Source organism: Silurus aristotelis (genome assembly GCF_946808225.1).
Source record: "Silurus aristotelis genome assembly, chromosome: 10".
In the NCBI taxonomy this organism is placed as follows: Eukaryota; Metazoa; Chordata; class Actinopteri; order Siluriformes; family Siluridae; genus Silurus; species Silurus aristotelis.
Window position 1 is genome coordinate 27,351,789 of NC_139583.1, and position 22,007 is coordinate 27,373,795.

At 38.2% G+C, this 22,007-nt stretch overlaps 1 pseudogene across 2 annotated transcripts; it reads right to left on the reverse strand.

Annotated features, from left to right (window-relative positions):
• Nucleotides 1-1,305: 1,305 nt before the first annotated feature.
• Nucleotides 1,306-5,367, reverse strand: LOC310731722 (carbohydrate sulfotransferase 1 pseudogene; annotated as a pseudogene). 2 transcript variants are annotated; one of them, XR_014538162.1, is made up of 2 exons: nt 5,147-5,367; nt 1,306-4,425 (listed from the first exon to the last, which is right to left on the reverse strand). The product of XR_014538162.1 is annotated as a carbohydrate sulfotransferase 1 pseudogene (transcript). The 2 variants fall into 2 exon arrangements; XR_014538164.1 differs by having other exon boundaries at nt 1,306-4,589; nt 5,147-5,363.
• Between the last annotated feature and the right edge of the window lie 16,640 nt (nt 5,368-22,007).

The following is a 22,007-nucleotide window of genomic DNA, read 5'->3' on the forward strand; positions in this document are numbered from 1 at the left end:
TGTACTGCATTATCCTGCAATGGAACAGTGTTTTTGTGTTGTGTTATTGTACTGAATTTTTGCACAACAATGGCTTGTGTATAGTTAGTTTAGTGTTATCTTGTGTTCATTTATCTACTGTAGCACACTTTATGTAGTCTGACTGTGCCATATTACTGTGGACTGTACTGCAAATGGTTGAAATGACAATAAAGCCAGTTGACTTGACTATGAGAAAGTTGTTATGGTAAGCAAATGAGACGCAACACCTTTTCAATGACCTTATTGGGGACTTACGATGGACATGTGTTTCGATGACCCAAAGGAATTTACAGTGCTGTACTGGAGTATATGCTGCCACATTTGCCTGACTGACTGCAAAAAAAAACTAAATTATTTTTACAATTTTTTCATATTGTTATCGTCATCGTAAGATCGAAAAATGTTCAGTCGAACCATCGTAACTCGGGGCCATCTGTACTAATAATCAGCATTGGAGTGCTGTTACTACCCCAAAAAGTTTTACTTGTTGCTATTTAGGCGCCGGTTGGACGAACGTTGGAGGAACGTTCTTTTGCAAACCAAAATTTGTGCGATCACTCCATCCGCAGGTCCAAAAATTAATACTTCAACATAAGAACAAACGAGCTGCAACCCCAATGGCCAATCCAATTTTTTTTGTAATAAACTCATGCTAGGTGTGTAGGAAAGCCTTAAAGGCTACCCTGGAGCACTGTGTGCTTTTAAAACACAATGCTGAGTTATTAAACCTGAGAGGACTTTCGGCATCACTTTCTAAGATCAGATGTATGTGCTGTATAGTGTTAGAGACCTACAGTAGACGGGTTGACATACAACAAGATAGAGAATAATATTCTGGTACTGCTGATCAGGATTGTGAATGGAAAGGTGAAAAAAATCTCTTAAACCTTTAGGAACAAATGACGAAGATGACGACGACGACACCAGGTAGCAGTAAAAAGATTCCTCATAACATTTTTAAGCAACGATGTACAGGACATCACACATAGCTATAAAAGAAAATGTATAAAATAAAACAATTTGATCAATAAACCTAACATAAACAGATAACTTGCAGAAAGGCCACACTGCAGACTGGAGTTTCACGTGTTGGCGAATCAAATGAAATTGTCTACATTGCAGTGCAACATCGATGCACCAAATGATCAAAAATGAATGAACAACATTTATTTTTTTACAGAATATACCTTTAAAGAATCTCCGAAACATTGTTGAATACTCAGATACTTGCCACCAAGATGCTTCTGTGTACTGTAGGTCACGAATCATGGAAAGTGAAACCTGTCACAGGGGGAGATGAATTTATTCATGCAAGTTAAAAATATTGATTAAAAGCTTCTTTCTGTTCACATTTTTATTTACAGCATTATCATCATAGATTGTATACGAACTTATTGGGGGAAAAAAAAACAGTAGTTCTATGTGAAACCAGACATTGAGCACCCCAATATAACCGGAATGGTAGGACCCTCGTTTCATAGCAACTCTGTGAAGATTTGACTGTGAGATTGGTAGTCGAATCATTGAATCTTTGAATATTCAGGTTCACCCAGAGTACAGTTTGTTTGTTCTTGTCATTTGTACCTTGATTAGACAATGTACGGGTTAGTGCTTTATTTCTAGTTTGTCCTCCAAAACCGTTAAGAAAAATCAGTGCTAGAGAAATAAAAATCTGTCCTATTTATTGAATACAGTCTTGTATTTCACATGGGCTTCTTACTTACTGCTTATGGAAGTGTCAGAACGTCAGATTAAATTAATTTTTTGTGCATAAAATCAATTGACACAGAATAGCATTTTTAAGGAAAGTGGTAGCTCATTGGTTAAGGCTGTGGGTTACTGTTCAAAAGGATGGGGGTTTGACCAACCTGCCACTGCTATGCCCTTAAGCATGACCTTTAACCCTTTGTGCTCCAGGAGTGCTGTATCACGGCTGACCCTGCATTCTGAAACCATCTTCCTATCATCACTGATGTATATAAAGAACGAATTTCACTGTGCTGTAATGCGTATGTGACGAGTAATAGCCCCTTTACCTTCGTTGGTGCATTTGTACAGTACTTGTGACCATTTGTGGTGCTGATAGTTGTTGTTCAATAAAAACAAAATAATACAAATAATTTTAGGAGCTAAAACTAAATAGATGGTAAACGTTATTTTATGGCTTTTTCTTGAAAATAAAAAAATAGTGAGATTTAGGTTTGGGGTTTGGGATTAGGGCTTATACTGATATCGCCATTATTACAGTTAGTAAGAGAATTCAGTGAGGGAGATATGATGTAAGTATATTCTCTTTAAAGAATGTCTATTCAGGGCTAGAAAGCATGTTGATCATAGTCCTGACACCATCAGAAAGAGAAATGGTGTAGCCCAGGCATGCATCCAGCAGCCCTGTGACTGTGGGATAAGAGCATGCAGGATTCCAGCCATGACAGTCAGGCAGATCAAAGCGTTTTGCTCCAGCTCTCTGCATCTCAATGGGCTGCACTCTGCCATCAACACTGCAGACTCACATCCTCATGTAGCATTTGCACCTTTTTTATTTAGTTTTTATTTTTTTCAGGATGATCTGTTCTGCCAGTCGTACTAGAAACCACAAACGAAACCAGAAACCTCTCATTAGTAAAACTCTATTAATTTCATAATGGACACAAATCCATGCTATGGCAACCATTTCTCAGATATCAGAGAAGCAGAACTGCAGCATGATATTAAAGGTGAACTGCAACATTCATAGTTTATTGTACAGCCGTTCTCATACAGTGTCATCCCTCCGCCTGATTGAGTCATCAGCGTTCTTTTTAGGGGCTCGATGAGAAAAATATGACAAGTATGCTCTTAAAGCAAGAGTCAGGCATAAAAGGACAAGCAGTGTTTTTTTTTTTCTTCATGATTTCAGTGAACAGAATTTCGGCATTGCACTCTGTGTTAATGTTTTGTGCTATCGTTTATAGATGGAAAGAAACAGAAACCTTTATGTATACAATTGTAGTGCAATTTTGAACATGATGATGGACTCAATGGTCGTAACCCGATCATAAGGCAACGTTTATAAATATATCAAAAATAGTCATTCGCAACTTTCTTTATTATAAAAACGGTACAAAAACTTTGTCTGCCACAAGCGAGATGGACATATTTTTCAGCTCCTCGACCGAGTTGACGCTTTTATAGCCCAGTCTGTGTAATACTTTTTGACACACTGATTGTGTGTAGTCTACCATTTCGAAGGACAGTTTGAGCCTCCAGCTTTCGGCATTAGCCGCCGAATCTCTCACAGTTCCGTACTTGTGTTTGGTCAACAGTTCATTACTTCCCCTGGTGTTCGCCTGAATCCAGTCAATGACGTTTTTGTCCATCGATAACCCCAGGTAGTCGTAGATATCCTTGGTTTTCTGTAGAGGGTTCCTCGCTAAGTCCTCATATCGCACCAGCATGTACTTTCCCCTAAGCCAATATGGGTGGCTGAGTCCGGTAGAAACCGAGCTTAAGAAGTCCTCACAAACTACTGTCAACTGAGTCAAATCCAGGTTGTAGGGTTTCCTTCCGGTTGCTCTCCAGATCCTCCACAGACGGTAGGTGTCCCGGAAGGTTTCGATCCTCGAGGCGAGAATTCCTCGCGGGTCTCTGACCAGCTGAATGACCTTCAGGTTAAGGCGTGGATCCTCCACCAGGGCCCGCAAGTCTCCAATTTCAGGGACCCGGACGATCTTTATGGCAACATGACGCTTATCCCGGCAAGATTCGGCAGCAAGAGTCATGTTGAGAGTCGCACACTTTTTAATGCAGTCACCTTCCTCTACATTAGTCTCGCCGGGACTAAAGGCTTCACAGACGGGCTGGGAGCAGAGAGCTCGACTGGCCCCGCGGCGAAACAACTTGTCCGTGGTGTGGTTGGTTGGTGGTGGCTTGATGTAGCTCTCTAGAAAGTGCAAGTCACATCCATAGAGGCTTCGCAGCAAATCCCGACTGGCGCCCAGCATCACTCGCCTGTCGGCCGCATTCCGGCTGTGAGAGAGACGTGGAATCAGAGCTGTCTGGACGTGGTACAGAGGTTCAAACAGGTAGAAGATATCCGAGTGCTGATTCAGCAACTGGCCCACAAACGATGAGCCGCTGCGGGTGGTTGCTAACACCAGGACGTGGGTCTTGCGTGACGTATTGAAAGTAAAGTAAGAATACTCATCACACCCACGCTCGAACAGGCTGTCCGCTTCCTGGCCGCTCAGGCTGCAGTTCTGTTGGATCGGCACAGGGCAGAGCTGAAACGTCTTGGACGTAAAGGTCCGGATGGCCGTGTACTGGATGGCAATGGAGGCCAAGGCTAGCAGTATCACAGCCTTCCAAGAACATTGCATGGCTGGGAAACTTCATCCAGGCTCTGCGGACGGGATCTAGTCCTGTCTGGAGTGCAGAGAAGGAAACGTTTCATTACTGCCACACAGGGACACGACCGGGAGCAACACAGAGTGAGCATTCATGTCTTCCTGCGACCCCAGAGGAGGAGGAACAAATCAACACAGCGTTTCGCTTTCGGAAAGCCACTCATGTGAACAGTGCTGTGCAATCTGGGGTAAAACATTCACGTGGAAGACATACAAGAATTAATTACGTTTAGTTTGTAGGGAGCAGGGAAACACTGAAGTGTATGCACAAATAATGCTATTGCAAAGTAAATAAATCAATCAATCAACACTGATCAACCAATTAATATTTACAGATGCTTTTATGAAATATTTATTTTAGGATAAAGAAAATTTTAAAATTGATTTAAAAAAATGCAGCTTTCATGCATATTTCCAAATTGTCTAAAAACATGCTTTTTTTTTTTTAAGGAAATAAAAGTGATTCGTTTTTCGATACATGTTATGAAATGTACATGCACATGCAATATGTTTTGTTTAATTCGTTTGCCATCTCACTTCTGTAGTTTAGAGCTTATAGTTTACAGTTTTGTTTGTAAAAGAACATAAAATATATCAAAAAATACAATTAATAATATTAAACCATGCAGACTGCATAAGATCAGTAGTGAAACAGCGCATCACGTCCAGTCGTGCTTCTAAAATGCCCCAAAAACAAACAAACCAAACCGAGCAGATGTGATGCTTTCTTTCCTCCTCACCTCCGAGCTGGTGTTAAAGCCGTCACGAGCCGCAGCTTGCAACAGCGGCAGCATCAGTGAAAGTCTGTGATCTTCAGATGGAAAAAGAAGGACCGATGTCTGCGAGGTACATCCATAAAGCGCCGTCACAAATCCGAAAAGTCTCTCAATAGTGTGAGATTTAACAGCAGTGGGCTGGAAAGAGGACAGAGAACAACTGATATCTCTGCCTGAGTGGGAATGAGATAATGCGCGTGGGATGCTGGTAATAAAAAAAAAAAAAAAAAAAAAAGGGGGAGGCGCGCACGCGCGGATAGACACACACACACACACACACACACACACACGAAAGAGAAAGAGAGAGAGAGAGAGAGAGAGAGAGAGAGAGAGAGAGAGATGATGATGATGATGATGATGATGATGATGATGAAGGATGCATAGGTCACTTTGCCTCTATTTCTCTCAGTCGTCTCTCTGCAATCTCTCTCTCTCTCTCTCTCTCTCTCTCTCTCTCTCTCTCTTCTCTCTCTCTCTCTCTCTCTCTCTCTCTCTCTCTTACACACACACACACGCACACGCACCAATTCGGTTTAGTTCCACTCAGTTTTTAATCGAAGTTTTTTGTAACTGTAGGGTTCAGAAAGTACAGATTATATTATGTAATTTATTTAATTAATAATCATTATTATGTATAACATTGGGAATATGTGGGACCTTGTAATAATAAATAATATAGAAAATGGACTGATAGACGGATGGATAGATGCTGATAAACGAGGAGGATACCAAGTATACAAAATGGATGACTAGATGGATAGATGGAATAGAAAATAGACACATTGATGGATGGATGGATGGATGGATGGATGGATGGATGGATGGATGAATGGATGGATGGATGGATGGATGGATGGATGGATGGATGGATGGATGGATGGATGATAGATGGACAGACATCGGGCACTAACACTTTTAAAGGAATTACAAAAAGACAACAGTGGGAAGATGGAGAGAGTAGTGGGTGAAGTATTGGCCTATTCATCCTTAAGCTTCATCTCTCTCTCTCTCTCTCTCTCTCTCTCTCTCTCTCTCTCTCTCTCTCTCTCTCTCTCTCTCTCTCTCTCTCTCTCCTTCTTTCTTTCTATCTCCCCAGTTCATTATGAAATCATTTAATGTATTTGTTATTATCAAATAGTACAGCTGCATTCATCCCATTATGTAATATTAATTCAAATGTATTTAATTGGAGAACATTTTTAAATTGTAGCATTGAGAATACGAGAGACCTGGTGAGTATAAATGGAATAGAAAATTGATGGATGGATGGATGGATGGATGGATGGATGGATGGATGGATGGATGGATGGATGGATGGATGGATGAATGGATGGATGGATAAATTGATGGGTGAACAATGGCCACTAAAACTTTAAAAGAAATAACAGAATGACTGAAAGATGACAGAAGGGAAGGTTGGAAGTGGTTGAAGTGGGTAAAGTAGTGACCTATTCATCCTTCATATAAATCATCATTGGCAGCAGCAGCAGCATTTCTGTCTCTCTGTCTCTCTGTCTCTCTCTCCTCTCTCTCTCTCTCTCTCTCTCTCTCTCTCTCTCTCTCTCTCTCTCTCTCTCTCTCTCTCTCTCTCTCTCTTTCTCTTTTTCTCTCTCCAGTTTAATTAATGAAAACTCTCAAAATCTAAGATTGGGAATATGGGGCACCTGAGGAGGATAAATGGTATGTAAAATGGACAGATGGAAGGATGTATGGATGGGTGGATGGATGAGTGGATTGATTAAATGGATAGGTGGACATTAAGAACTAAAACTTTTGAAGGATTGACAAAAAGACTGAAAGACGACAGAGGAAAGTTGAAGAGAGTAGTGGGTGTAGTAGTGACCTATTCATCCTTAAGCATCATTATAATCAGTGACAGCAGCTGCATCATCATCTCTCTCTCTCTCTCTCTCTCTCTCTCTCTCTCTCTCTCTCTCTCTCTCTCTCTCTCTCTCTCTCTCTCTCTCTCTCTCTCTCTCAGCATAGTCTGATTTGATTTACTTCAGTTTGATTGAATATCTAGATTCTTGATATTTTATATATATATATATATATATATATATATATATATATATATATATATATATATATATGTGTGTGTGTGTGTGTGTGTGTGTGTGTGTGTGTGTGTGTGTGTGTGTGTATGTGTGTGTGTGTGATTAAAGATTTCAGTGCTGCTCAGCACTGCCACTGCTGGGCCCTAAAAAAAGCCCTTAACCCTTAACAACCTAAAGTATTGTGTAAGTGAGGTGAATGCCGCTCTTGATTATTGTCTGCCAAATGCTATCGGAGTAAACACAAGATTGGATCATTTGTTTGACAAGCTGTCAAAACACGTTGATTGTCTCACACACACACACACACACACACACACACACACACACACACACACACACACACACATGTCTGACACAAACAATCACATAGCTGTAAGATCATGCCTCTGAAATATCGTGTTTTATTGACAGACAGTGATTATATCTGCTACAGCAGAAAAAAAATAACAATATGTATCTTTTTAAATATTATAAGGTACACATATGTGTGTGTGTGAGAATAAACATATACAGCAACTTGCTGCATTCATTGTGGTTTATTTTCCAGAATAAGCTTATAGTTTATATTTCCATAAACTGTTTGTAAAATCAGATTCTTTGTGGTCATGTAGATTCTATCCTATTCCACATGCAGTAAAAAATTGCTGTTATGATTGGGGACCTCCACTCTTCTGGGAAGGTGTTTCAATATATTTTGTGGAGATTTGTGCTCAAGCTGCAAGAGTTCATCTTGTTCAATAGGGTTGAGGTCAGAGCTGTGTTGTAGGAGATCTTTCACTCCATGACATTCAAAGAAGATCTTTATTAGTCTGGCTTTGTGCACAGGGGCATTTTCATGCTGGTTTGGGTAGTTGAAGTGAAGGGAAAATATTATGCCACTTCATCCAAAGGCATTCTGTACAATTGTGTTCCTTTAGGTTTGTGTTGAACATTTGGGGAAGAAGCACATATGGCTGGAGAAGTCCATTGTCCCAATCCTTATGTCTGTATAGTGATTGCAAAAGCTTTGCGTCTATAAACTGCAGGAGATAAGACAGTTAGCAAGGAAGCTTTAGCAGATGAAAATGGACAGTGAGTTGCACTCCTTTTAAACTAGAGCCTTTAACTTATATTCACTTTACTCTGTTTTCTCCCCGGGGTTTTTATTTCCCCTTTCAGAAGCAGTGAATCAGCAAGTATCCGATTGTTATTACTCCTACAGCGACTGTAAGTTGATCCTAATGAATGTGACCTTAAAGCAAACGAAACACAAACTGTCCACTTATTGAAGGCTTTATAATGTAAAAGTGCTTGGTTAAAGCTTTCATTAGTTCCATGGACGCATGACATTAAATACACGATAAATCAGGTTCAGCTTGATTTATCTGGATATGACAGTCTTTATATACAGCTAGCAAAGGACAAGAATAGCCTTACTTTCTTTGAAGGAAAATAAATACATAAAAAAATGTTTTCAAACATCTGCCAGGATTATGGGCGGGGACAGTGTTTTCCACAAGCCACTACAATGCACCTGAAGCACTTGTATAAAGTATAACCTGCTCATGATTAGGGTTTCTTTTTTTTCATGTTTTGATTTTTTGCATTTCTGTTTTATGTCGTCACATTAAAGCAACTATGAGAATTGAGAACCATGGACAGAGACACTGCATATAACTGTGGGGCACATGCATAACACTTGGGCAAAGACGAAGAGATACGGTCAGACTTTATAAAGGGTGCTTAACAAGACATTAGACACATGTGAGCGTAAATTGTGACATGCAAAGGCCAATAGGTAATGTAGTCTTTATAGTGTTTTTAATCCTGACATTGTCTCATTTACATTTATTCAAAATATTTTTTTTACTTTTAACAATTGTCTCAAAGCAGCTCTACAGAGATAAATCGGTTATAAAGTTGTATGAAAGGAAGTATATATTTATTGCCTATAAGTTTGTTTCTTAGAATTAAAAGTGTGTCTCTAATGAGTGAACCAGTGCTGAATGTGGCCAGGAAAAACTCCCTGAGATGCCATGAGGAAGATGCCATGAGGAAGAAACCTTGTGAGAAACCAAAATAAGAAAGAGAATCCACCCTTATCCCCAAATTTGTCATTTGGTTTATGTCCTTTGCCAGAATAAATTGCAATTATCTTATTTACTGTATACAACTGAACAATTGAGGGTTAAGGGCCTTGCTCAAGGGCCCAGGAGTAGTAATTTGGTGGTGCTGAGATTTGATCAGAACTCCAACATCTGACAACCACAGAACAACCACCTCCCCAATACATACTTCATTTGCTCAAATGCTTTAAAATATAATTAAGTACAAGAGAAGAAGGTTGGGGCTGATTTCTTTCTAGCTCAGATCGTAGATTTTGCTAAAAGATGATATTAAGCTAGTCATGTAATTTGTGACTAAATAAACTATTGGGAACAAACGCATAGGCTCTAAAATGATCCATTCCTTTATGCAATATCTTTTACTGTTAAACTTTTCTGTTAATCTTCTTTGCGACCATGTCCATTGTTAAAAGTGCACTACAGATAAAAAAGAATTGAATTGAATTCTGTTAAAGTTGTTTGAGAGTATGATTTACATTTAGGATCTGCTTTAGTGATTTTCTCTGTAATGTCTTATGAAGAAAAATGCATACAAATGCTTGCATTCTGAACGGGGGATAAAAGAAAAGCTTTGCTGAATTCCAATTAATTTCAAGTAAAAAAGAATTAAACTCAGCTGCTTTTTTTCCCACCAAAACTTCCAGCCGAAGTCTAAATGAACTAGTGAATATTTATGTTCGTTTCAAAGTTTGCACACAATCCGGTGCTTTGTGAAAAAGATGGATTTCAGTGTCTATCGAATAAAAGTTTCACCTTGAAAAAATGCCCCATAAACTCTGAATTATAGAAGCAGCTCAATGAGTCCAAGAAGCATTCTAGTAATGAGTGTGCATTATGCTAGCATCACAAATTTACTCAGCGCATTAATCCGCCACTTTCTAAATATAAACAGACTGAATTATAAATGAGAAATACAACAGTCTAGGAAGGATTTCAAGGTGTACAAATAATTTCAGAGAAAACACAGAATACTGATTCCAACTCTAATCTACATGACTGCAGTTTGTTCTGACTTGTTTGTTAGCAAACTCTTTGTTACATTTCTACTGTAAAACCCTTTTCAAAATGGATACAATGTTTTTTCTATAGTTTTTTTTTTGGTGTATTTTTTAGAGTCTCGTTCATGAGTCCTTCTCCTCCTTTTCCTTCCCCTCCTTCCCATAACCCATTTTTACTCAGCCTTGGGGCTTAGTTCAGTGACAGACCAGTGGAATAATAATCCCAGTAGGTAGTTCAAGTGCACCCATTCTGACACTGCAATCATTTTTTTTCTTTTGATGCTTTCAAGACATTAAGGCCATTCAAAGCTGTACCTGTAATCTGTAAATGTAAATGTTTATGAAGATTTTTAGGGCTTTTATATATATAGATATATAGATAATATAACAGACTTTATTTGTATTAATGTTTAATTAATATGACTATTTAATATAATAAATATAATTCATATACGGATTCCGCTCTGCTGATGAAGGACTGATGCAAATTCTTTTCCACTGGAAAATTGGTGTACTCCTATACTATATAATTGTCAGGCTTTTTTGAACTGTTCACAGTAAATACACTTAATACAGTTTTTACAACCATACTGAGAAGAAAAGGATTTCTTAACACAACAGAGTTCTGTTTAGTCTAGAAGAGGAATCCAAGGCCACAGTGGGCACACACTTACCAACTGTGTAACCTGAGGTTTAAGTTTTTAGAGGTTCGCCAGTTTTTTGGCGATCTAAATTTCATAGGTTCGATCTCTGACAAGGATCTGGATATAATTTATGATTAGTAATAATGGATGAGAATGGTTTTGGACTAAAGATAATGTCAAAAGTCTACTATAATTGTTTAGAAACCACAAATTGCATTTAATCACCACCTCAATAACAATGAACTGTAATTAATGGATATTCGATGGAAATCCTAATAAGGACAGGTTCTGTTTTGAGTCTGGTTCCTCTCAAGGGTTCTTCCTCATGGCATTTTAGCGAGTTTTAAGAGATAAGCTTAATGGTTAAGAAGTTGGTCCTTGTATCCGGAGGTCATACATTTAAATCCCAGCCATTCCAAGCCACCACGACTGGGCCCCTGAGCAAACCCCATAGCTGCTAAGTTGTATAAAAGGGATAAATGTAAGTTGCTTCTGATAAGAGTGTCTGCTAAATGGTGTAAGTAAAGTAAAGTAACAATGTTTGTAATAGTTTGTTTACCTTCTGAGTCTCCACGTCCATGTGTTCATCCTTTGATCACTTTGTAAAACCATTATAAGATAACAATGAGGGTTTTTTGAGTATTATGTCTTAAATCTCTTTAACGTTGATCTGTCATCTACATGGCAGTCAATTGTCGAGTGCATGTGTACTGCTAAATGCAGACAGGCATGTACAGTTCATTACATTTGTAAACCATTAATCTACAATAACTGCTGGCTCAGGACTGACCTGAATATGCCAAAAGGGATTACCTCAGAAGCTTCAGGAAATTAAATGCTAACCCTCATCGTGCTTCATTTGAGCTCCAAGGACTGTGCAAATTTGGTATTGTTCAATAAATCTGACAAAAAAACAGCAAAAAGTACATATATTTTTGACTATTTATTTATTTTACTGATCGCTATAGTGTTTGTTTTTATTTTTTTATAACATTTAAGTGCCTTATATGGTGTTTAGTGTAAAATGATTCAATGAATGTAAAGAAGATCATCTGCTTTCTGACAAGTTTGCTGTTGTATACAGTATTATTGTAGCTTTGGCAAAGGGAGAATTTTTGGCTTACAGATTTACTCCGACACTGCCGAGACAAACTACCTGACTTATTTCTGGAGTCTGACGTGATATTTAGAAATTTGTGCATTAAGCTGTGGGTAAGATTTTATTTTATTTCTTCATTTTTTGTTTGTTTATCATTTTATTTTATTTGTATTTATTTATTCATTTATTTATTCATTTATTTATCTGAGAAGGATAATAGCATCCACACTTTATCCTTTCACATTTAAATAGCTGTTTATTTCTTTTATCCCGGTCTTGTTGATGGTTTCTTTAAAAAAATTATATTTAGGCAGAAAAGGGCAAAACTGAACCATTTGGAAAAGCAGCTATTTTATTAATGAGTTAAAAAAAATAATAAAGCAAAATCAAAGCAATCAAAAGCAAATCAAAGCAACCTAATCAACATTAATGAAATTATAGAAATGAAACACTTTACATGCTTGACAATTCCCCAATGGTTTCTTCCAAAGACAAAAGCTTCTTAACACTTTTAGTCCAGAAAATGTTATGTGATAGTAATGATAAGTTTAACATTTCTAAAAAAGAAAAAAGATGAGCTCTGAAATAAGATGTCACAAATTCCTAAATAACATAGGAGTTGAAGTACAAGGGATAGTCCTGAAGCCAATGTGTTTTTATTACCAGTTGAAAGCAGATTATGCCTCCTATGTTTTCTTACACAATGTCCCCCTCAGCCCCCTGTCACTGAATTACAAAGAAGGGAAAAATGCTCGCTGCTCAGCCCAAATAGCTGCTGAATATTAATAGAGGTTCACAATGGAGGTGACGGCTATTCCATGGATATCATTTACACATTTCAGATTGTTGTACACAGATATTTTCTGGCCTCCCATCAGTTTGGGCTCTCGCTTTATTGTGAGAAGGTCCCTCCTAGAGGAACTAATTTGAAGAAAAGGCTGCTCAAGGAAACAGGTGTACAACAAAAGGCGTGACAGAGGGAAAGAAAACTTGGCTTGGACAAGGGGATGTCTGTGAGCTAATGCACTTAGATAGGAGTCAGGAAATGTCAGTGACAGGAGTAATTTGGGGTTTTAGGGTTGAATTTTGACAATGATATAGTAGGACAAACTGCGAACATTGTGATTTTGATGTAGTGAAGTATTCAGTTGTTTCTAAATTTCACCATAATAGTAATTCACTTTCCCTTGACAGGTTTAACAGCTGCAGGGGTAAAAACAAGAGTCATTCTGGATGAAGACTTTTGTGAATGTAATGTTGAAGCTTAGATGAAGTTGTTGGAGAGCATCGAAAACATACTTATGCCTGATCAGTTCAGTTAACAATCAGATACCAGTTGTTAAAATATCCATAGTGCCCCCCAAAATGAAAAAGAGAATTGCAAAATGCAATTTTTTTTCTTTCCACTGTTTGGGGGGGGGTTTAATAATGTTAGAACTTTACTTGTGATTGAAAAACAAGAAAAACATATTTCAGTTGAGGAAAGTCTGTAGTTTTTTTTATATGATGTAATCAGGCAAAATAGTGAAGAGAATAGAGAGAATAAAATGCGAAGCTATGTGCATTTATGTTCGTATAAAAACAACATATATGCAAATTAGCTACAAAAAAAGAGCTGTCTAAAATTGTATAATAAAAAGTATGGCGCCGTCATACCAAAACAAATTCAGAATAATAATGAAGTAATACAGTTGCCAAATTATAGAGCAACAAACAAAGTACCACAAAATATTAAGTATGGGACATGCATAATTAAGTAATTTGTTTGTCAAAATGTAATCGCTTGTTTGCTCTATCACAATAAAGTGTTATAGAAACAAATTTATGAATTTTGGGCACCTTATAAGGGGTAGTGGTGGCTTCAGCGGTTAAGGCGCTGGGTTGCCGATCGGAAGGTCTGGGGTTCAAGCCCCGGTATCGCCAGGCTGCCACTCTTGGGCCCTTGAGCAAGGCCGTTAACCCTCTATGCTCTATAATCCTTTTTCAAAATTAGATTGGATCAGTTCTATCACAAGCTTCTCTTTTTTTCTAGGTTAAAGTTGTCACATTATAACTGTATAGTAACTATAACTATAGTACATTCATTGTAACTGTTACAACACACTGACACTGGAGACTGCCTTCATAAATATAAAAAAAATAATCTTGTTACAGAAATTCTCACATATAAACAATTATACCTTACATTACATTCAGACCTGCAGTTATAGAGGTTTATTCGGAAGTTTATTCGGCCAAATTATTTGTCTATCTGACCAATCAGAACAGGAAACTCAACAAAACTGGTGTAAATTTAATAATTTTGCCTCGATATCATTTATGAGGTAAATTAAAAAAAAAATTTCAGACAGCTTTATCAGACTTATGTACTTAAACTTCATAAAGGGCCAAATATTGCATGCCATAGAGGTCACTGAATGATTGAAACGATGGAAATACAACAAACCCCATCTTTACATATGGCAATAATTTGATTTGTGCTCTTAAGTAACAGCGATCAGTTTTTTTCTTCGGAGGCTACTGATTGGTCCGTGATCCTCCAGAGGATCTGCATTGCAATTTCAATTTGCACTTCTGGGTATTATTCCCCAGAGTAAACATGAAGTATATTCATGAAGATATCCAGAGCATGAAACTGAAGAGTTGTGCTGGGAATTCATCTAACATGCAATTACCATACAAATAACCTTACATCGACTCTCGAGTGGTGCAACAGGAAAGTGTTCGGCCTGTCATGAGGAAATCACAAATCCCAAGGCCACAAAATCCCCAGGCCACGGTCATTCTTGCCTGGGAGAACAAAATTGGCAGTGCTGCTTTTTAGCAATAACTTCACTTTATCCACTGACAATCAGACTAATGCAAGATCACCAGAGGCTCCTGTGCACATCATATAATATTCTGTATGTACCAGAGGTTCGTTAGCATGTTGACCTGAATGTCTTTGATTTTCCTGTGATGAAGCATTGTAGAAGGAGAAGTTCAAATATATGCACTGGATGTCTTCATGTCTCTGAAAGACTAAAAGTTTTAGTCTTTTTATCAACATTATGAGAGGACAAGCAATGGAGTGGGAATAGCAAAATGACCAAATGTAGATGAAATAGAACAATGATAGTGAACACTGCACTGGACAGCAGACACTCCATAACATTATGACCACCTGCCTAATATTGTGTTTCTCCCCCTTTTGCTGACAAAACAGACCTGACCGATTTACAGCAAGAACTTCTTCAGCAATTTGAGCTACAGGAGCTTGTCTGTTGGATTTTATGTACATGTTGGACTCCATGTACATCAGTGAGCTTCGGCCGCCCACGACACTGTCGCCGGTTAATCGCTGTTCCTTCCTTGGACCACTTTTGATAGATTCTGTCCACTGCAAAACCAGAACAGCCGACAAGAGCTGCCTAGACACTCTGACCTAGTTGTCTAGACATCACAATTTGGCTCTTGTCAACCTCGTTTAAATCGTTTCGCTTACCCATTTTTCCTGCTTCTAACACATCAACTTTGATGACAAAATGTTCACTTGCTGCCTAATAATATCCCACCCACTGCCATGATGAAGAGATAATCAGTGTTATTCACTTCACTGGTCATAGTGTTATAAAGCCATTATGTTATGCCTGATCAGTGTATGTAAGAAACCATGTTTTAGGATTTACTTCTTATCAGTGCTGCACTTTTTCTATAAATTATTTCAGTCCTTGAATCCAGAATCACGGGTGAGTCTACATTAGCTTTTATTATTCAGAATACCACACCTTGTAGTGCATCCCCTATGAGCTTCTATCAGGGCTTGATCTGTCCCACCATCCCTCAAGATACAAGCCAGACATTAAAGCATCAAGGTATTGGAATGAACTTTAACTGATAGTTTGATAGCCTGAAACGCTGATCTAAAAACAGGATCTGTTTTCAATGGAGATTGCAAGGTATTGCTGCATGCAGTGCTGGATATGAATACTCAATTCGGTGCATGTGAATTTATTACACCTCTTTGCTTGACTTACATGATACTTCATTTTACCAAAATAGCTCCTTGGTCAAGAATCCTGACATTGAAGATAAAAGCAGAAGCCTTCCAGCAGCTGTTGAAAGCAGGGCAGTACACATGTGAGGTGAAGCCGATACACCAGACTCGCTTCCAAAAGGGCCGCTCATAAGGTGAGTAGAGACATTGTCCAAGCAACAGCAATAGAAGGCAGGTATCAGGATAGATACCCAACACCTTTCCTCTCTTTGTTTGGAGGATTCTCTGGTTTACCCCCAGGAGGACAGGGCAAACAAAGCAGGTAGACGGGGTAAATGGACCAGGCTCATTTAGTAATGATTCCAGTTCATTGCTCCTGGACAGGTTATGCACCCTAGTGTAATGAAACACCAGTCTATAGAGGTGAAGGACATAGACCATTTCACTCTAAATGTTGGGGTATATATATATATATATATATCTCCAAACTTTTTACAAGTTAGCACCTGAGATCCTGGTATATATACTGTGATAATACTGTCCCATGTTCATGGTCTTTAGCACTTATTATGGTTTTCTGAGCCACTCATTGTACTTTAATAAGTGCAATACTGGTAATGTTGTATCAAACATCCTGGAATCACTCCTGGAATCGCTATACATGGAGAAGATCACTGAAATGAACAGAACAATGGCTTTCTGGCTTCTCCCTCTTCTTCTTCTTCTTCTTTCGGCTGTTCCCATTAGGGGTCACCACAGCGGATCATCTGTCTCCATACCCCCTGTCCTTCACATCTGCCTCTTTTAAACCAACTACCTGCATGTCTTCCCTCACCACATCTATGAACCTCCTCCTTGGCCTTCCCCTTTTTTTTTTATTCTCCCACTGATATACCCCATGTCTCTCCTCTGCACATGTCCAAACCATCTCAATCACACCTCCCTCACCTTGTCTCTAAAATGCGCTGTCTCTCTCATAAACTCATTTCTAATCCTGTCCATTGTCGTCACTCCCAACAAAAATCTCAACATCTTCACCTCTGCTACCTCCCTCTCCATCTCCTGTCTTTTACTTAATGCCACCGTCTCTAAACCTTTCAATATCACATGTCTCACCACAGTCCTTTAATCCTTCTCTTTCACTCTCGCAGATACTCTTCTATCACAAATCACTCCTGCCACTTTTCTGGCTACACGAGCAAAAATACCTAATAATCGGCTCATTTAAATGTAGATATTGACAAAAAAATTCTAATTAGACAGAGTAATGAGGTGGAGTTGATGTAAGAACTAAATAGAAGAGCAAGCTTAGTGACTTCTACGTACCAGCAGCTGCCAGGATAATGACAGGAGAAGTCTTTAAAATCTTGTTGTCAGCCCTCACTAGGAGAGTAGCTTTTGACTGATTTTAATTAGAACGGTCCACACTAAAATGTCTACACAGAAGAGATGTTCAAGTTTCCTTTTGAGAGCATCAATTATATCCCACTTCCCCTGACTACACCTTCATGACAGCGGTTCATTTGCAACGTCTCTGAACTGCTGCCTGACAGGCAAAACACACCTCTGTGCTTTTATTCCTTGTTACTGCCTTATGAATCTGACAGATAGCTATGGGGATGGAAAGATGGATGGATGGATGGATAGATGGATGGATGGATGGATGGATAGATGGCATCTGTTTGAGGATAGGACTGCACTGTATAATCCAAACCAGTTTTTTAAAAACATTTTTAAATTCTCTGAAAATCTTTTACTCTCTTGTATGCAATTCCTTATGCCATTTTCTTTACATATTGATTACATGGTACAGTGTGTGTTGTTACATGTCTCCATGTGTGTGTTGTTTTTTATTCCCTTTCATTCAAGTTGGAGTGTCTGATTTGACAACAAAAATATGAACCCCTATGACAAATCTGGACAATACCTGATTAAATAAAAAAACAAAATCTATGGATCTACTGGTTTAACATTCACATTTTGCTAATTGCTAATCATATTGCATTTCTGTCGTTTTCATGATATGAAATGAATGACACTGGAGTTGGCGTGGCCACTGTGGAGTGTGACATTCAAAAGCCAAATTATAGCTTACACCTAACCTCTCGAGACCTCTATGCCCTCTCGAGGCAAAACAGTCTGTTTTCCGACTTCAGGAAAAGCCTCAAAGTAGGTTCTATTTCTTACAACCAACTTTTGGGAATGTATTGTGTACACTGTTTGTTACCCACTTCAATAAATATAAGTAAATTCTGCTACGGCCTGTTATCACTACTACCGTTTAGATATTTTGTTGAATTTGATATGGGACCAGTGAAATTTTGTGAAATGTGAAATGTGTAAGTGAAATCCAGTGGAGTAATTCTGGAGATCCAAAAGGGAAGTCTTTCAAATGAAGCATTCAAATGGTTTTGTAAAATGTTTTACTTGCTGTAGCACAATTACTTAAAGATGTGAAAAAAACAAAAATGTGAATGAATGATGAAATGACAATAAAATTAATTTACGTTCAAACAATGTGTTTGTCCATGTCTTTCAGTGGAACAGAAACGCATCTTCAAAAGCATTTTATTTTCAGTTCAAGAGAGCCTGTATCGTTCAAAATTATATGTACATAAAACATTAAGAGCTTTTATAAGGGTTTAAGCTCCATAGCTTTCATTCTTTTTGTGCCATCACAGTAATAGTTTTAGATTTTAAAGATGAAAACAGCAGTGTTCCTGAAAATGACTCAAAAGAAAAAAATATAAAACCAACATCTGTTTTACTTTGACGTTTATTTCACACTTAGAAACTCTTTGGAAATCATTGTGTCATTTAATGATGCCTGGACGATGCAGATGCAGGTGTGGGAAATTGTATTAAATATTGCAACAAACAATCCATCAAACCACAAACATGAAACCAAATCAGAATCAGAAAACATGATACCAAATCAGGTTGAGCTCACGAAGTGCAAATAAAAACATAATGAAGGCTTCATAACAATGGAGGCACATAGAAATTAGGGTGTTTACTTCATATATATATATATATATATATATATATATATATATATATATATATATATATATATATATATATATATATACACACACATACACACACACACACACACACACACACACACACACACACACACACACACACACACACACACACAGTTCTGCGTAAAAGTTGTATGCAGGTATGAAAAATGCTGTAAAAAAAAGTAGAAATCTAAATCTAATCAACATTTGCAGGCCAACCTTTGCCTGAAAAACAGCATCATTCCGAAGATTTCAAAGCAGACTGGGGTTTCAAGGTGTGCTGTTCAAGTTATTTTGAAAAAGCAAAAAGAAACGAGCAATTTTGAGGAGTTTTGACGCAGTGGTTGGCCAAGGAAACTTAATGCAGCTGATGAAAGACACATCATCCTAACTAGCCTTTGACAAATCGGAAGATGTCCAGCAGCGCTATCAGCAAAAAAACTAGAGGGGACCAGTGGGACCCAGGTATACCCATTTACTCTCAGGAGAAGTTTGGCCAGAAGTAGTGTTTAATAAAGAATTGCTTCAAAAAGGCCATACCTTTAACATGGAAACAAGGCTAAGCGACTCAATTACGCACTAAATCATAGGACCTGGGGAGCAGAAAAATGGCAGCAGGTGCTTTAGATCGATGAGTCAAAATCTTCACTATTTGTCTGTATCATGAAACAAGTTTTTTGCCGAAGAGATACAATAGTGAGTACAATAATGCAGTAAAAATAGCAGTACAATAATGTGTGTCTGCTGACATCAGTGAAGCATGGTGGCGGTTCCTTGCCAGTTTGCAAGTACAAGGTGCATGTTGGCAAACTCCAAGCGGGCTTCCATGTGTTTTGTACTGAGGGGATCACAATTTTTGTTGCTAATAATCACAAATAAAGAGTTAAGGATGACATAAAATACATACAGGAACCCCAAAACTAACATTCTATGTCAAGCTGTTTTAACATTTTTGGAGTTTAATGTTTGATACAGTAAGGTTCCCTGGTGGTCTAGTGGTTAGAATTAAACTCAGCCATTAGTTTTGCACAAGCCAGTGCACTCTTAGTGCCGGTCCCAAGCCCGGATAAATGGGGAGGGTTGCGCTAGGAAGGGCATCCAGCGTAAAAACGTGTCAAATTGAACATGCGGTTAATGAATACGGATGATCCGCTGGGGCGACCCATAATGGGAGAAGCTGAAAGAAAGTTTAATGTTTGATACTGTAAACTGTCTTTTACATTTCGACTCGAATTCTTAAAACCATGAATGTAATGCATTAGCGAAGCTGTCTTTTGTCCTGTTATGCACTTACTCATTAAAACAGAGATCCAGTTTGGGATGCTTAGGGTTATACGATGAATGGGTATTGCTAGGGTACTATTCAATCCTTATATCTGGATTCTAATAGTTTGATACGTCTTTCATGCAGTAATAACATCTCTGTTTATTCTATTCATACATCAAAACATGCTGCACTACATTTCCCCCCTTTATATTCACTGAATTTCAAGTTGGATCCGAATTGCATTGCTTGCTCATATAATCCATTGATAATAGCAGTGCAACCTGTGTGACCTTAATATGCTTCAGCCCAAAAATACAACACACACTGCGCCTCTTGTACACACTTTTGGGTGGTATTTTTTTATTTCATTTTGTATATCTTTGTTTCCTTACTGTTGTAGGCTGTGTTTTGGACTATCTCTTGAGCTTTCCTCTGTGATGGCCTTGTAAGGATGCTCCGGTCACAGACAGCCTAGAGAATGGAGCCTTTTGTATGAGGCGCATTCATGTGCAAATGCAAGCGCAGCAGAGTTACTTTCATATCGCCCGGAACGCCATACTACCCTTATCTCACTTTCTCAAATAGCCTCGGAGCAATTGTGGTATTAACTTGGAAATAAAATTCCCACATGAGCCAGGGAGACTTCTCTTTCTCCTTCAGCCCCTGTTTGTCGGTTTGTCACTCCTTCGGCACATTTTGGATTTGGTCGATCGGCTCACATTTATGATCTGAAAGCAAATGTGATATTTTTTTCCCCCTCGTTTTAATTTCAACAATGAAACATATGCATATACACTGCAAAAATGTGAATAAAGTTGTATTCGAATTATCTATAGAATATTTATATTTTTCCATATATACATTTTTTCAAAATGGATTTCAAGATTCATCAAGATTCGTCATCTCGTTGTAATTAGTAGATAGTGTTTCTAAATACACTATATGGACAAAAATATTGGGACACCAGACTTTTTCAAAACAATATTTGTTAGTTTTTTCAGCCATATGTGGTTTAAAGAACACAATGTATAGTCTTTGGAATCGTAGCATTAAATTTTCCTTTCACTTCAACATAAGTTTGTGAACACCTGACCATAAGATTAGTACCGTAATTTCCGGACTATAACCCATATATAAGCCGCACCCACTGAATTTACAAATATTTTTATTTTTAACATAAATAAGCCGCACATGTCTACACTGAAACTAATGAATTTTACACAGGCTTTAACAAAAGACACGTTACACACGGTGTAACAGGTGAAATATGTTGCGCTTCCTTTAGGAGCATAGCGGTATTTTGGGAATAGCCTGCCACTGCATTTTTCCGGTATTACTGCATGTGTGCAAGACTGAGGAATATGTCCTTATTATTTTCTGATGCTCATTTCTAAGTTTCTTTGACTAACCCGTATCGCTGTTGCCAAGAAAAATAAAAAAGCACGAGTTTTGGAAACCTGTTTGTGCTTATATGATTTCTGTTGTAACTGGAGTTAGCGAGCTCTCCCTTCACCCAGACTCAACACGCTACAACGACTTGTATCTAAACAGTAGCCGACCAAGAAAGTCATAGTTCACTGTCTTCCTCCTTCCTTTCACAACTATTTCTCTCGGGAGTTTATCTTTTGGCATCGTCATGCTTTTAAATTA